The following is a 13,964-nucleotide window of genomic DNA, read 5'->3' as shown; positions in this document are numbered from 1 at the left end:
CACAGAGACAGCTGACCTGAACAAGGAGGAGATAATGGGCTCCCTACTGATAGCTGGGAAGCCAGTATTGGACCAACTCAGACCCCCTGGATATGGATGTCATTTAGATGGCCTGGCAGTCTAAGGGACCTCTTACAGTGGAACCAGGATGTACACCAGGTGCAGGAAAGGATTTTGGGTGCTCATTCCCCAATGAGGGATACTCCCCTAACCTAGAGACAGGAGAAAGGACCTCATCCCTACTCCAAATGATTTGACAGATTTTGTTGATCCCTCCTGAAAAGCATCACCCTCCCTGTGGAGTAGGGGTGGTTGCGATGGGAGGGTTGGAGAGATGGAGGAACAGGGACCTGGGATTGATATGTAAAATAATAATTTAAAAAAAAAGAAATGGATAAAAAAGGTTGTGATATGTCTCAAAGGAAATAAATATAAAATGTGATGCTCAAAAACCCAGTGAACAGAAATACGTGTTTTAATATGTTGACAGGAACATAAGATGTCTATACCTACAGATAGGTAGATAGATTAATAGATAGACAGACAAATAGACAAATAGAGAGATCTCAGAAAACCATAATCTCAACTCCAGGAGACTTTATACATAATGTATAACAAATACTGCTCAAATTTTTCAAGCTTGTCAACCAACAAACTGTCATAATAAGGGAAGCTTGAGGAGAGATGATGGCCACAAGTAAAGTTGATTTGTGAATGAGATTCTGAATTGAGAAAGTACTTCATTGAGTGACAACCTGCCAATTTTCACTCACTTACTTTACAACTATAACATACACAGTGTTAAGATAAAGCATGTGAGGAGCCTAGGCATCTTTCTTTTAATGGGGTCCGTTGCATCTGAATGCAGATTGGTAGTCATGAAACCCTTGGGTGACCAGGATACTGCCTGAGTGCATTCTGCCATGTGACAGAGGCAGGTCAGAATAATGCCTGAATCCTTACAGAAAGACTCTGTTAATAACACAGTAAACTAGTTAGTATTTTGTGTAATGCCTTCATATGTTTCTTAAAAATCTAATGCTATTCAAATATGAACATTTTGTTAAGTATGTACTAAAAAGTTACATAATACCTTCAAATATTATAATACTTATTCCTATTTATCCTGTAAGAATGTTTATATGAGTATTAAACAAAAGCTATTATGTGTTTTGGTTATTCTTTGATATAATAATTATTTTTTCTGTCAGTCTGACAAGGTATGTAGCAAATCATATTAATATTAGCACATTTTATAGTCAGATGAAATGATACAGACTACAGTTTAAAAAATTCAGTATCTTAAAAATCAAAGTTTTGTGGATTTCTTGAACTACAAAGTCATCTTAAGGGGCTACTCTGATCACTTCCATCTTCACACAAAGGGAACAATTTAAGGAACATTTATATGTATACAAGTCACTCAACACTGAATTCCATTGAAGGTAGCATTAAAAATACAGAAGTACATTTTATTATATACTGATAGAATGACAGTCTTTGTCATGTGTAAAAAATCTGTTTAATGTTTAGCCATTCTATTTCATGTAGTTGCTAACTTTTCAGATTGTAAGATCATGAGGAACTGATCGTAGCCTATTTAAACATAAAGGTTTATAATGACATTTGGGAGCTACACAGAAGGAGCCTAGAAATGTCTTGGGTCTTAAATTGTGGCTCATAAATGTGTTGTTTTATTCTCTTTCTATTCACATATTTTTCATATACATTGGATTTGGATTTAAGTCAGTTAATCAATTTAGGCTATTTTTATAATTGCCAAAGAATAGGATCAACTTGATTGTCCACCAACAGATGAATAAATGAAGTGTGATACATGTACACATATAAGTACAATAGAACGCTATGGCTTTACGTTTTAAACAAGTTTATACCCAGGGTTCTATGGTAGACCTGCTTCTAGCTTTTGTGTGGACCTTACATTCTTTTCCATAGGGTCAGCACCAGACTATAGTCTTTCCATCCATGAGTAAATGTCTGCCTTTCCCTACAATCATGTTACAATTTGATTTTTAAATAATAGCCATTATTGCCGGTGACGAATGATATCTCAAAGGGGTTTTAATTTTAATTTCCCTAATGGGTGAGGTTGGTGAAAACACTTTAAGATATTTTTTGCCTTTGGTCTTTCTCAGTTTTAGAACTCTCTGTTCATTTACAGAAACTTTTTTATTTTATTGATGTCAATATTTTAGGTTTTGTCTATTTCAGCTATTAATCCTTTGTCATATCTAATTGGGATGAGTATCTCTTGTTCCATTCTGTAGTTATCTGCTTTATGTGGATTGTGGTTCCCTTGGCTATAAAGATATGTTTTATGGGTCCTCATTTTTAAACTCCTGACACTATTTCCTGAGATGCTGACATCCAATTGACAAAAATCTTTGCCTAAGTCTAAGTGTCATAATGGATTATCTGAATATTTTTATCTAAAAATTAAAGTTATTTTCTATACAGTATATTCTATTATTTCCACTCATCCCTCAATAATAAATGAATAAATAAAGTAAGATAAACTAAAAGCAAACAAACTAGAGAGTGACAAAAAAATTAACAAATAGAAAAAAAGGCTAAAGGAGAAAAACACATGAAATTGAAGACACACATGTTTGCACACATGGAAAACCCATTTAAAAAAAATGAACAAAGCAATGAGTGACGAAGAAATGTCCAAAACTAACAGCAATCCCACTGTGCTCATTTCCCCTTTGTCATATACTTCTGGGCTTGGGGTCTGCTCAAGGAGAGTTTGGTATTTAGTGAGACCCCTTCGGAGAAAAACATCCTTTCATTGTGTATGGTTTTCAACTGTAAATAGTTTCTGTGTTAGGGATGGGACCTTTCATGTGTTTACTACCCCCCTCAGTGCTGAGACTAAAATTGACTTAGATTTATGAAGGTCCTGTGCATATTGCCACAGTTTGAATTAAATTTTGTATTGCCCCTGCTGTCTTTAGAAGGCTTTGTTTCCTTGCTGTCTTTTATCTTTCAAACTCTTGTTCTAAAGTGTTTCTGGAGCCCAGCGTGGGAGGAAATGATGGATACATCCTGTTTAGGGCTAATTTCCCCAAAGTCTACTAATCTCTGCATATCTACTGTTGCTGGTATTGTATTTGTCCCCATCTAATGTAGGAGGAAGATTTTGAGATTATGGATGAGCACGATATTCTTCAGTGAGTATAGCAGAATGTCACTCAGTTACTTTATTGCCACATTCCTTTAGCAGAACAGTAGTATTTTATTTTCCCCTAGGTAAATGTCCTTGCTAGTCTCATGTTCTTGGCAATGGGCCGTGATGGGAATGGGTTCCAAATCAGTGATTGAGTTATCATCCAAATGGGTAGTGGTTGGTTACTCCAATAAGTTTTGTGCCAATATTGCTGCAGCAAAATTTGCCAGCTGGTCTCATTTGTAGATCACAGGGTTGGTGTTGAAAGTACCTTCCAGTACCATGAACAATAGTGATTCTTGCTCAAACACATCATTGCTATGCTTATCATAACAGACAGAAATCAGAAATAGCCTACTTGTTCACCAACAAATGAATAAACGAATATAGAAAATGTGGTACATTTACAAAATTGAATATTAAAAAATGAAGCAATACAAACAGAAAACAAAACCATGAAACTCTTTGGTAAATGGATGGAGATAGAGAAAAATTATCCTGAGTGAGATAACCCAGACCAAAAATACAAATAGGATATTTGTCTTATATGTGGATGTTAGTTGTTGTGTGTATGATATGCAGTCTATGCTCATATAACCACAGAAATTATATATAGGATAATAGATTATGGGGATCATCCTAGCAAGGAGAAATTGAGTTTTTGATGGGGGATGTCCTTCTATATATATGTTTCTCTTATTGGTTGATAAATAAAACACCAGTTGGCCAGTAGTTAGACAGTAAATATAGGCAAGGCTAAAAGACAAAGTAAATTCTTGGGAGAAGATGCAGAGAGAGTCTGTAAGAGAGAAGCCATGTAGCTACTGGGAAGATACGACGGGCTTTTTCAGGTAAGATAAGACCATGTGAAAATCCTTAGATTAAAAAAATGTGATAGTAATTGGGAGAGAACTAGCCAGAGACATGGGCCCAACATTAATATAAGTGACTGTGTGTTTGTTTGTGGCTAAATGACTGTGGAACAACATAGGAAAGAAACTCAAAATATGAGTATTTATGGATAGAAGTGGGGATAGTGTTTTAATGGAAGGGTCAAATGGGAAGGGGAAGGATGAGTTGCCTAGAGATAGCTAACACTGCAGGTCATTTGAAAGGTCATGTGGAAACCTAATATGGGACAACCGTCTCAAAATACGCACACATATGAAGGAAATATAAATGGAAACCACAAAATAATGGGGGAGAGGAAACCCCAACTAGATATCTCTTGCCACTACATTAAACCTCTAATTCCAGTATTGGGCTACCTCTAATTGAGTTATTGGCCCAAGAAGCACCATGAAAACCTGCAAACAACCCAGGATATTGCATGATTTTTTTTCTTCCAATACTTTTGGGGTTCCAGTTTTTATGTGGAATACATTGATCCATTTGTAGTTGATTATTTTTGTGTCATGCAAAAGCATTTGTCGTTTGATTCTTCTACTTATGGACACCCAAATTTTGCAATAACATTTATTGTTAGAAGGTGTATTCCCTCCGAAGTGCATCTGGAAGAACCATATCAGACTTTATTATTGTCAGTAATAAGGTTTTAATTTTTGTCAAAAAATCCTGAAATGAAAATAATATTTTCATGATAAAAATGTTATATATTGAGGTCAGATAATTTTCCTAAAGTTTTTTAGACGTACTTTGCAATCTACGTATAGTCTATTTAGACTTAAGTTTGCCGTAGTCCATGTGAAGCTTAAAATGCAATGTAAAATATTATGAAATGATTATAACTCCATTTGTTTGGTAAACCATGTTCATTTCTTATCACATATTTTATGAGTACATATGTTTAATATAAATATCTAATTTTTATATAATCATTTGTCACTGAAATACATTAACAGCATAAACAAAATATAACTCATATTCATCTTTCTCCATCACATTCATTTTAACTGTATATCTTGAATTATGAATTTCTATCTGGTAATATTTCTCTTTAGTATGAAGCACACACTTTGTCAGATTTTTATAGTGTTCTATTCAGACAACTAATTCTTTTAGATTCTGCTTTTTTTAATGGCAGCTACATTTCCTTAGTAATTACAATTACTATTTCTAACTCTGCTGGAAATTTCAACATTACCATCATATATATCATCATATATATTGAGTTTTATTATCCTTTGTCTATTATATTTATTTGAGATTTTCAGGACCATGGCTAGGAATTTTGTTGTTTGTTTTGTTTTTTAACACTAAGGTGCTTTACATATTCATTTACATAGCTATTTGTGTAAGTTGACACATCTTTAGGAATAGGCCTTATATATCACTGTTTAGGACTAATAATACTGTATATTATCTAAAAGCTACCTCCTTAATTTTCAGCGTTTTTGTGTTCATCTCTTGTACAAATAGTATCATTAAAACAGAGCTATATACATAAATAACAAAATGTAAGCATTAAAATCAAACAGTAATGGCAGCAACAAAATTGGACTCTGCCCCCATGCTGACAGCAAGACCAGAGTATTAATGACACAGTTGCTTTAAGCATTTTGGAAATATGTGCCAAGGCTTACAGTGTAGACTCTAGGCTCACACAGCCATTTGGAAAGTCATAGAAAAAGCAGTTTCTTGAGTCTGGCTGTATACAGAAAGCAGTGGTGTGTCATACATTCAGTAGGATAATTGAATTTTTAATATGCCTATGTATGCTCAATGAATTGTTTTAGGATTTAAATAACAGTTGAGGCATTTTCCAGGACATATGAAAATTGCATATAAAAGAATTATTTATCAGCATAAAAATTTTAATGGGAAGATTTTGACTATCCAGAAAATACATTTCTTTACATAGATATACAATTATTGGGTAAAAACAAGTGCCTACAACTGTTTTTAATGGTGGCATAACCTCAGCCCAAAATTTGGGGAAAGGGAATTCTTTGCAAGAAATAATTTCACAAAACGCATTTTACCTTCCAGGTAAAATGACGATTTTCCTTCCCATTCCACCTTTTGTCTTTGTGGTAGTGGGTCCCTCTTAGTAAAATGTTGATATTGCCTGAGGATATAAAATGTGTCCAGAACATTATTGAGACATGGCAGAGGGTTGCTAGAATCTTCTCCGTCAGAATCGATGACAACTAATTATACTCCAGAAACTGGAAACCTCTTGGGAAAAAGTAAAGTCTGAGTCTGCCAGATAAGTTTGTTTGAGAATTTTCCTGCTGGCCAGAGTATTTATGCGTAGAATTAATAATAGATGACTTGTTGCTGCAGCATTACAATTTGAAAACATCCCCATTTGACCACTAGGAAGCCACTTACCTGGCAGCAATAATAGAAAGAAAATAAATATTAAATAATAAATCACTTCTTTAAAAAAAGGTCTTCACAGCGTTCTTTAATATTCATAACGTTGTTAACAAAGCTTTTTAAAGCTGTTTTGTATGCATTCTTAAGGGTATGAAAGAATAGGCCTGCTTTCATTTAAAAATATTTTGTGATTATTTTTTTCTTCCTATAATTGTGTGCTTCTTTGTACTACCTCGTGACTGTTATTTAGAGTATAATAGCACTATTATATTTTGTTTCATATTGCTTATTATTTAATAATTAGATAATGTTCTTTGAGATTTGATGCTTTTATAGCAACAGGAGAAAATATTCTTGATTTCTCTGACATCTATATAAAGAGCTTTATTTATGCATAGCTCGTTCACTGGAGAAATATCTGAAGTGTTGTTCGATTGAAGTGGTATTTGTCCTATTCTTGATACCTGGAAACTTCAGACTGACATTTGCATTAGATGCCTAAAATTCTGTAATTCGTCTTACTCTATTTTAGTTGGTTAACCTACTTATTTATCAGTCTTTTCTTGCAAAATCATGTGAGAAGAGGAGGGAGAAAAAGCAAAGACAGATAATGGTACCAGTTTGAAGTGAATGTGTCTGCTGTCCTTTGTTTAGAGATACAGAGGAAAGATCACACATGTAATGGAAAAGAAATGTTTGTTTCTCATTTTCCAACTCTTTATTTAAAGGTAAAAATAAAAGACTGAATGAATTAATATATAGATGGATATATAATCTATCTTTGTGCACTAATTTACCTAAATAGTATATAAAACCCCTAAAACCACTGTTGTCATAAATCGCAGAGAAAAAGGAAAAATTATTTTTGTTCCTTTATTAACTGAGCACTATTTCTATTACTATGAAGGATCGGTAATGGCCCATGGAAATGGAGAAGTCAATATGCAAACATAGAGATAAATTACAATGGGCTTGACTTTAAAACTTGAGGTTCTCAAATGGAGTTCATTAGCATATAAATCTTATATACTTATGGATTTTCTGATACTTTGCAATTCCAATTTTATCAAAAAGACCACACACACACACACACACACACACACATACACACACACACACACACAAAAGTAAGACTATAAAAATGTTGAGTTACAGAAAGAAAGGAAACATGATTGATTAATAAAAGAAGATAGAAACCAGAGTCAGCCACTTCATAAACACAAAAGACTACAAAGCCTAAATAATATTCTTCAAGAGAGAGCAACATTTTTCCCACTTAGAAATGCACTTAGAAAATAGTCCAGCCTTTCCTTCAGACATATATGTAGCTAATTCTAACCTTTGTTCCCAGACCTGGTAGACAAGTGAACTAGAGCTACATCTAATCTAGAGTTACAATAGATTTTGAAATAGAATATTTTGAACAAATTCATAGTCTCTATATCTTACAAAAATTTTATGATAAAACTACATTGTATATTTAATATGCACATGCAAATATGCATACACATCTAATTTAGATATGTATGTTTACATATATGGATATATTTTACACATATATTCTCACGTACATACATATGCAGCAGGTGATGAACATGCACTTAACCTCTGTGCTACATCGGATGGTTCTCTTTTTCTTGCTGCTTTTGAGACAATAGTTAACAAAGGCTTAAATTTTTATTCCTATGAATTTTCCAATAATCTAACAAACTCAAAAGGATGTATTAGGAACTGAAAATTTTAGCCATATTTTCAAGTAGATGCAATCTTTCATAACTGACACCTTTATTTGTGGGGTTTTCACTAACTCTATGGGATTTAATGTTACAAGTTAATTGAAATGTTCAATACCCATTTGGTACAAGAGATTTAAAAAACTGGTTTGGAAAACTGGTCTGTATTTGTGATAAACACACATACACACATGGCTATAAAATGTTTGAGTGAATGTGTGTAAACATAGATATTTTCTATAAGATATATATACATATATCAGACATTATCAGAAAAACATTATAGAAGATGTGCAGATATATACATATGTATGTTGATTATATATGTAAATTTTAGTGCATTTTATTATGCTATAATAAATATAAAACATTGAATAACCATACAAGTATGTACAAATAGCAAAATAGATGATTCCATTTTAAATTTATGAGTTATTATTAAATAATATAACCTCCAGCTAGCAAATGCTTGTGATTTGGCATTGTATCTGACTCAAGAGCTAGGAACCTGACAAATTTATTGTTCAAGAATAATATAATAAATGTCTGTTAGCTCTCAAACCATGTCACAAAAGACTTTGACACATAAAGTGTTTGAACTACTTGCTAAAATCCCCTTTTGAATTATGCCTTAGAACTTGGAAGAAAGTTAGTTAATAGATTTTAATTTTTTTTTCTTTCGTATTACTAGAGTCGGAAGCTACACAGACTATTCACCTAGAGGGCACACTATTCCACACAAGACATGATGGCCTTTCTATAAAGCTAGTTATCTATGAAATTATGGGTTTCATAGCCTTAGTATTTCAAGGTTATTCTCCATTACACAAAGAATACTTTCTCATCAACTTTCTCATATTAACTCCATCTTATTTCTCATTCTGGAGTAGTAATTTGCCATTGTGATTTTTCTAATGCTTCTTTGTGGCATCATCTTCAATATTTAAGGGAGAACCCTGTGGCTATGAGTAACAGAAGTAGGAGCATGTGTGATTTTTATATACAATGCTCTAAGTTTGAGTTCTAAGTTGTATACTAAATGGTGCAGTATGCACTGATGTCTATATATAACACATCTCTCACAAAAATTTCCTGTGTTCTTTCATTGTTTTTTTTTAACATAGAAAGATAGCCCATGTTTGTGTAATTGGTTAGTGATAGAGCTAAACTCTTATTCATTTTACTTAAAATATGTTTTCACTAATGATAAAAATTATGGTCAAATATTATGAGTAGTGTAGGTGGGCATTGAAACAATTCAACACACTCAAATGATCAAAGCAGAAAGAGCCAGGAATTTTGATAAAAGCTATTATCAATAAGACATTTCTGTATATTAGACCAACAGACCATGAAAATATCGTCTCTGGTGATATTTTCTTGTACCAATAAGGCTGTCTGTTGGTCAGAGAATAGAGCTTGCCACTAGCTAACCATCATGGTCTGGAGGTCTGCACAGACATACAGGAAGTGAGGTAGTTGGGAAGAAATAGTATATGAGCAGGGAGAAACAGGAAATTGCTGTCTGGCTTGCTGATTCACTAAGGAGTAAGGTGTGCTGTGGCTTGCTCCTTCTCTCTGATCTCTCAGCATTTCCCTATACATCTGACTCCAGTTTTTATTATCTAGACCAATTAAGAACTACATTTACAATCCTCCATTCCTTGAATTGTCTATGCTTCAAATTTTTATCATAGCTGGGTATATGTTTTTAAGTGACACCTATTCTCTGACACTTGTTAAATTATCATATAGACAATAAAAACTCTGAAATATTAACTTAATAAGGCAGTAAGAAAAATATACTTTAAAAATTTCATAATGTTAAAATCTGAATAACTATAACATTTATGTTCTGTTTATGATTACTATAACGGCTATGTTCATCTCTGTCATGAATTTCTTCACTTAATTCATAGAATTAAGGAATTAATATCAGCTGGATGGCTTTCCAGAAGACAGTTTCTGCTTTATTCTTTTATTTTTATGAGTCTCGCGGGTTGACAACCATCCCCCTCCAGGTTTCAGACAAAATCAAAAGAAATATTATCAAAAACAAAAACATGAAAGCATAAAATGAAGATGGTACAAATACAAGCCCCAAACTGGTTAAACGAGGCATTAACTTGTGGTGACTATCGTTAGGACAGGAAGGGAGGAGGAACGCTTACCCCACTCATCTAGTATTCACTCCTGGGATGACAGGCAGAAACTCGTGACAACTGTGCAGAAATTCTAGAAGCCTTGTCTCAGCCCCCAAGCATATCCCTACCACCTTTATGACACTTTTGCCAGAGTTCTTTCCTGAGACATATTCCTCAAAGAAGTCAGTGCTGTTCTTATGGACAAGGAAGTCAGTAAATGCCTAGCTCTTTCCAGGGATCATACAAAAGAATTTCCTGACATATGACCAAAATCTTTTCTGTCTCTGCCCTCTCTAATGAGATCCTTAGTGCTCGTTTCCATTTCATCTGGTTTGGCAATGCTCATTTCAGTGGCTTTAGTTCTCAGCTGTGTTTCAGGGAGGGAGAGAGTCCAGTGTCCTCATGTCTTGGTCAACCAAGAGTGCTGGTATTCATGGCATTGTTGATAGTTGCACCAGAATTAGGGTTTGCAGGGTTGGAGAAGCAAGGAAAAAACAGATTCTAACATCATCTGATCGCCTGTTAGGATGAATCTATACATAGATATTTACTTTCTGGACTCCACTCTGATACCAAACGTTCTCAAAAGCTACTGAGATAGCTACTTCATACCTAGCTAACTCATTGGTTGCTGTTGTTCGCTTTATCTTTAAAGCCTCCTTGGCACACCACGCATTGCCCAGAAGTGCATTCTTTGCACTTCGGTGAGAAAGTTTAATTAAATCACCAGTGGACTTCTTCTAGGAAACAACATTTCTGTCCGCATTAGTGCATTTCTTCTTCATTTCTTTGACTCCTTGCATGTAGTACCATATCTGGGGTGGAGAATTTCCACTCAATGGAATAGTCCTATCTACTGGTGGGTATTACTGGCTGTCAGTGAATGCAGCAAAATTCCAATTCTATCACTAATCCCAGTATGCATGTGAACTCTGCTGCATGGTACTGTATCCCTCCCTCAAGAGGACTCTATTCTCAGCTTGGAAATTGGTACTGTGACCTTTGGTCCCTATGTGTTCTTATTCTTTTTCTTTCTTACACAGATTTCTAGTCTCTTGTTCACCACCCTTGTGCCATTGAAATTCCCTTCAGAAAGAGACTATAGATCCTTATTTCTAAGCAAAAGTCTCACAGCTCCAGAATGGGGAAGAGGATGTACTGACAAATAAAATTTTCCCTTGTGGATTTACAAAGCTTTGTGCTTATTGAAGATATTGTAAACTCAATGCCCAGTTTTAATTATGGGCCTAACAAGACACTATTTCATTTTAGATAGATAACCAAGTTAGCTCTTCAGAAGGCAGATACAAGAAAAGGAACCAGAATACCAGCGATAAAGTTACTTGATGCTGCAGACCTGTTAAAGACCTGCACTGGGGGATCAGCCAGCTTCATGGGAAGTACCAGATGTACATGGTTTAGACTTTGTCTCCCAGTATTGCCTTTGTCCCAACTCTTAAACCCTGATTCAGAGGCTTAAACTATAGGTTAGAAGAAAATGAACGTGATGACACCGACTTCTAAATAACACAACATTACAAAAACAAAGAGTAAAATTCTTAAAATAAATATAGTATTATTTTCAAAAGTCACCCAATAAATGTTTACCTACCAAATAAAATGTATGAACTTTTCATTTTCACTCCTACCCACTCACAATTGAAAAGCTTCATTTGGCCCAAATGTCTGAGTTTATTGATGTATAGGTTCTACCATTGAATTGCAGAAATCACAAGGGTAATGAGAGAAACAAAATGTACAGACTTTTATCCATCATCAATACCTATGATAGTAACATGTGCCCTTCAGATATATGAAATTTGTTGACTGACTGGAAATAACACCTTCACAATATAGTAACCTGGTGAGAAACACAAAGGAAATGAGAGAAATTGATCTCTTTAATAGCTGATTGCTTTCATTAACTCTGAAGGATAAGGCATTAACTCATGTTTAAGTTGATTAAGTTGTCACTTGGCTTCCATGCAACCAATAGCTTCTGTGTTTAAACTTAAACATCTATATTATAATTGAAATGTTTCCCCATCAACATATTTCCTACAACATTTACCTTTTCTATTACCTCTAGTTTAGAAATTAACAGAAAAATTTCCAGTGAAGAAAGGAAGAAACCTCATTTTCAGAACACATTTGTTTAATTATTTGTTAAAATAATACTGACAAGAACAGTTATGATAATGGCAAGAAGGACTGAAATATTCAGTCATTGTTATAGAAAAACATCGAAATTTTGATCCCTATTATGGTTCCATACTTATTTAAAATATTGTTTATTGAGATTAAAATGAACAATGTTATTAGAGTCAACTGTTTGGCATCAATTTCATTTCCCTCTCATTTGAATGTCTCTGTTTCATTTCTCACATACTTTAGTGATTTTTCTTCATCTTTCTTCCACATCTTTCCTCCACTTTCACCCTTATATTCTTGACCCTTAGGCAATTCTTAACAAGGTTTATTGCTATGAATAAAATACTATGGTTAGTGTTTTACTAAAACTAGATTGAGGCATGAGGAAATGTTTAATGAGTAAAACACTTGTCATACATGTATGAAGATGGTAGTTTAGTCCAGATACACGCCTTTAATCCTAATACTCAGGAGGATCTCTGTGAATTCAAGGCCAGCCTGGTCTACAGATCAAATTCAAGGACAAACTCCAAAGCCACAGAGAAAACCTGTCGGGAATAAAAAAAAAAAAAAAAAAAAAAAAAAAAAAAAGGAGATGGTAATTGATGAGATCCCTAGAACCTGGGCAGGCACTCATAAATTTCTGTTTCTCATTTGGATTCCCACTTATATGAGGCAGATAAAGAGCATACAAAGAGCAACCTAGGTGGATTATACTAGCTGAATTGGTAATCTCAATGTTTGAGTAAGAGACAATGTCTTAACAATGTCTTAACATACTTGATGAAGTATAATGGAGAGAGATGTCTAACATCAACCCTGGGCTTTCACATGAATACTCACAAATATACACATCTGCTTGATCTAATGTGTCTACATTCCTGAAAATAACCATTGTAACTCATACCACCTACATGGATGCACACACACACACACACACACACACACACACACACACACACACACACACATACTCAGAGAGAGAGAGAGAGAGAGAGAGAGAGAGATCTTTCTCAGTCGATTAGCCCTAATATCTTAAGGATAAGATTGGGATTATATGATGAACTATTTAACATTACAAACAGCATGCAGAGGAGCACATCTAACGTGGCATTACAGATACATGTTCCTTTGTTTGTCTGCCAGCTGATGTCCATGTAAGTCTGTAAGTCATCCTCAGAAAATTGCCATGTCATTTTGTGAAATCCAACAAAGACTCTATAAAACCTCTGAAGGATCTGCATTTTCAGGTATTCACAGGAACTGAGTTTCAGATATTTCCACATAAAATATTTTGAATTTATAACTAGAAGAAATCTTATGAAATTACTAATTAAAACATGGCATAAGGGAATCTAAGACTTTGATTGGGTCAATTACTACCTGGCCTAGTTTTATAGATTAGAATTACTTCTGCTTACTAACGCAAAAGAAAAAAGTACCTAGGAACTATTTCTACATCTA

Source organism: Phodopus roborovskii, unplaced genomic scaffold (assembly GCF_943737965.1).
Source record: "Phodopus roborovskii unplaced genomic scaffold, PHOROB, whole genome shotgun sequence".
NCBI classification, from domain to species: domain Eukaryota; kingdom Metazoa; phylum Chordata; class Mammalia; order Rodentia; family Cricetidae; genus Phodopus; species Phodopus roborovskii.
This window is presented reverse-complemented; position numbering follows the sequence as displayed.